Source organism: Octopus bimaculoides, chromosome 6 (assembly GCF_046866305.1).
Source record: "Octopus bimaculoides isolate indiv1 chromosome 6, ASM4686630v1, whole genome shotgun sequence".
Taxonomy (NCBI): Eukaryota; Metazoa; Mollusca; class Cephalopoda; order Octopoda; family Octopodidae; genus Octopus; species Octopus bimaculoides.
The window spans coordinates 118,154,355-118,159,354 of record NC_142933.1 but is presented as its reverse complement, the minus strand read 5'-3'; positions in this window follow the sequence as shown (position 1 = coordinate 118,159,354).

Sequence of the window (5,000 nt, the reverse complement as noted above, 5' to 3'; positions counted from 1 at the left end):
AATGTTGATAACAAACTTTCGTCACTGGAGGTAATATCAAATAATGTTACAATTGTAGTTATCTAATAGTTAAATACTATTATGATTATTTATAACATATATTTATTATAAATTTATTATGAAAAGTAGTAATCATGCTATCCTTTGTAAACACCACGAAACTTTGAAACATGTAAAATTATAATATTGTTATATCTATGTAAAGCCTTTTGAGGTTATCCACAGTGACAAAAGTATATTTCCAACATTACATGTTATATTTCGTGTAAACATTCTAATTTTTTAATCTTATCAATAAATTCATGTAGTTTTGTTTTATTTTTCATTGAGATTATCTTAAATCTAAACATTCACAAATATTATCGCAGATCTCGTCTTCGTCGGATGTTTCTCGTGTCCAAGAATTTGATGTTCTTTCTATCAAAGAAAATACCAGCTAGAAGAAATGTCAATAGTGTGGATCTGTATTAGTTTACAGTGAATCTCAACTTGCAGGAAGTGATCTATTCGCAATGGTTTCAGGTCTTTCTTCTAGGAAACATGTAAAATGAGACGAGTAGTATCAGGTGATGAGATTGCAACGGACTACCGCTGACTTCGTTGTAGTCTTCAGTGGGGCCTTCTAAGCCAGAACATCCGGTGTCATCTTCCACCAGTACAAACGTCATTTAAGTCAGCCATTGTTGTCCAGACGTGCTTCCTTTCGACTTGAACAAAATTAGTCATACTAGTTTGAGTTCTCTTCTTCGATGTTACCACCATAACTGGAATATTAGATTCCTGATGGTATTGCTCTCAGAGTGACTGGAACACGCAAGCCTTCCTTCATGAGGTTCATTTCGTTGCTATAATATTCGATAAATTTGTTAGCCAACACTGAGTGTTACGGACGAATGCAAGCATTGCGTCTATAAAACATGTTCGTATATAGAAAAAGAGTGAACAGCTGTGTATACGTTTCGATTGTTGTTAGAATTATCATAAACAACTGCGTACCCTCCTTAACTACTTACTTCTTATACACCATTGCTAGTCTATATCAAAATAAGTTTTTAGTTATATCCTTTTTACTCTTTAGACATCCTAAATTACCCAACCATTTTAACTGTAGTCATTCAACAACAATTACCCGCCAACCCCTCTCACCACAGCTGTTAGAGCAATCTTCTTGACAATATTACTTTAGAGATCTCTACTTGTGTGTCACGGTTGCTGTTAGTATGCCACTGTTCATTTTACGAGAAATTAAACATAGACGTCCGCAATGAATGTTACACGTAACTCCTCAATAACAACGATCTATCAATCTAGCTAGCTACCTATCTAGCTCTCACCCCCCCCTCTCTCCACCCTCTCTCTATTATGATAGAGTTGCAATTGCAACGGTTACTAATCGGTGCAGTTGAAACATGTGTGGGTCTATGTAAAACTGTATATATATATATAAAGAATTAAAGGTAGTGCTATGCCACTTCATAATGATCATTATTAATATTGTTAATCAGCCGACAACTGATGAAGGGTCGTTATTTGTGTTACTTGTCCTGTTTTCCATTTGTTTCTCTCGTTGTTTGTGTATTGAACTCATTTGTTTTCGTATTGCATGTTGTTTGACCACACGAAAATATATCTAAGGATATTGCTCTAGTTTTACATTGGTCCTTGCTGATACGTAAAAATTTTGTGAAGAGAGTAAAATTTATAAATTTTCTCGACGTACAATAGCTGTTAGGCAGTTCCCTGGGTTATCGACTTGCGCAGCAGTATATCCTTTGCGACATGTAAGTCCTCAAGACTGTGACAAACACAAAGAAGACGCCATGGGGAGCATGGGGTGTTCTGAGGGGTTGTGATTCTCTTCAGAGATAAAATAATCAATCCAAGTACAATTATTCTATTTTTAAGACATTTTCGAAAGAGAGAAAAAAAAGAAATAGAATTCTTGGTTGGAATTAGAATGTCCATAGAATGTTCTGTAGTCAGTGAGCAGAAACATGATTGATGATGCACTAAGGTCCAACTATTTCCTCGTTATATATACATCCAATATAATTTCGTTAAACATGTCCAATATAACTTTATTGCATGCTCTCAACTTCTTCAGTAATCTCCATAGAAGTTTAACATATTGGCCCACACAAATATTTAAAGAGAGATGCATAAGAAAATATGGGTAATAAGTCAGTGTGCAAGATGAGCTGCTTGATTGAAATAATTAAATGGGATGTTATTATTATTATTCAGTATTATTATTATTATTATATGTTTGACTTGTACTTTGTGTTTGTACAAGTTGATTCCAAGTTTCACCCAGAGACCGCAAGAGACAGCAAGTTAGAAGTTCAAGTTAGTGTTATGACTAGGGTACCATATATTTGGTTTTGTACGGAGTATTGTTCTAGAGAATGTCTGTCAAAACATAAGTTAATTAGAAGTTTGTTTTAAAAGTAATTTGATTATAAAATGATAGTTTGATGTTAAGATTACAGTAAAAGGTGTTTGCAGTTATGTACATCTAAAATTATTTTGACACTGTTTACGGATTAAAATATTTTGGGATTTACATAGACAATATTTTTCAATTTCTCGCCTTTTTGGATTTCCTGGTACCCCAGCTAGGTAGCATCATCATCATCGTCGTCGTCGTCGTCGTCATCATCGTCATCGTCGTCGTCGTCATCATCATCGTCATCGTCATCATCGTCGTCGTCGTCGTCGTCGTCGTCATCGTCGTCATCGTCATCGTCATCGTCATCGTCATCGTCATCGCCATCATCATCATCATCATCATCATCATCATGATGATGATGAAGGTGGCGAGCTGGTAGAATCGTTAGCACACTGGGTGAAATGCTTAGCGGTATTTAGTCTGCCGCTACATTCTGAGTTCAAATTCCGCCGAGGTCGACTTTGCCCTTCATCCTTTCGGGTCGATGAAATAAGTACCAGTTACGCACTGGAGTCAATATAATTGACTATCCCCATTCCCTCAAAATTTTCAAGGGCTAGTGCCTAGAGTAGAAATAATAATAATAATAATAATTATTATTATTATTGTTAATATTATTATTATATTGCAGACAGGTGTCTGCCGTTTGTAAAATAGCAGACACTGAGGTGGTTTGATACCGACCTACATAGGTTGGCAACTTGACATAGAAAAATACAATTTCTCTTGCAAAACATGACAACATGCTCTCCTTTTACGTCTCCAGCTCTTATTTATTTATTTATTTATTGATCTTTCTATTTATTTATTTGCACGTATATATGTATCTATGCGTGTTTGTATGTATGCCTGAATGTATATGAATTCATATAAATGGAGGAGAGACCGACACCATTTGTACTTTAGTACCAAAGAAATTTTAAGAATACCAAAGTTAATTCTGATAGAAGAGAACTAGAAACATACTTGATCTTTTTATGGAAGAATCCTAGCCTACATTGTCCAATGTGGTCTTTATTTTATTCTATTTTATCTATTTATCTTTTTTTTTCATCTTTGGTTGGGGGATTTGGCTGTCATTTCTAGCAGTCGAACAGTCACGTCGCCGAGAATCCTGTCGTCAGTGTGATAAAGTAGTTTCGGTTGTGGTAGTGGGAGTTGTGATGGTACTGGAGCAGGAGGTGATGGCGGAGGAATATTGATGGCGGTAATACTTACACCATAGACTGGTCGAAGAGAATAATGACAAACGGTAAGAAGACAGAAGAGGTAGGTTGCAAGACGGAGAATAAGGGGAGGAGGCAGAAGGTAAACACTGTCATGTAGCATCAGTCTAGAATCGCAACTACCAAGTTCGGTTCTGGAGAGAAGGCGTTGTAAACAGAAGAGAGAGAGAGAGGCAATAGCACAGCATAAATAAATGAATATATATCTGTATAATTATATTGATAAGTAGATAGATAGATAGATAGATAGATAGATAGATAGATAGATAGATAGAGTGATGGGGGATCTACGTCTCTGTTTTGATTGCAAGAACGCCGCCTTCGGTCGATCGACCGAACATATTGACACTCCGCTTTTTATTTATTATACAAAATTCTACTTTTCGAGCTTACATGTAATATATACGTGTAGGTGTGGCTATGTGGTAAGAAGCTTGCTTCTCAACCACAGGGTTCCGGGTTCAGTCCCACGGTGTTTTCTTTGTGTCTGTGTTTGTCCCACATCACCGCTTGACAACCGTAATTTAGTGGTTTAGCAAAAGAGACCGATAGAATGAGTATTAGGCTTTATAAAATGTAAGTCCTGGGTCGATTTGTCCGACTAAAATCCTTCAAAGTGGTGCTCCAGCATGGCTATATTCTCATGAATGAAACAAGAAAAAGAATAAAAGAACATATGTGCTTGCATATATATATATATATATATATATATATATATATATATATATATGTATGTATGTATATAATGGGTGTAGTAGTAGCTGTGTAGTAAGTAGCTTGCTTACCAACCACATAGTTCCGGGTTCAGTCCCGCTGCGTGGCATCTTGTGGGTGGATTTGGTAGATGGAAACTGAAAGAAGCCCGTCGTGTGTATATATATATATATATATATATATATATATATATTATATATATATATGCTTCATACATAGACATACATACGTATATATGCATATTCAATCATATATTATATCAGAAAAGGAAAGAACTTTCCTTTAACACCTCAAATGTAAGATCTCTTCCCTGAAGGCGGAGGCTCGTCTGATCCTATGATGGAATCAATCTACAAACATATTTTGGACCACCGAGCCCCCAGAAACAGCTGTTGGGTTTGTAATGCTTTTCTTCAGCCCCTTTTTGTATTCTGTGTAAATTGGACTATTTTGAATGTAAACATTTATACATTTTTTCTATTTCATGTATAAATATAATAAAACCTTATATATTGATCCGTCTGACTTGCTTATCCCTACATTTATTTCTTTACCTGCTCAAGTTTAATTCACTATTAAGTGTATTCTATACAGAGAATATCTGATTCTCA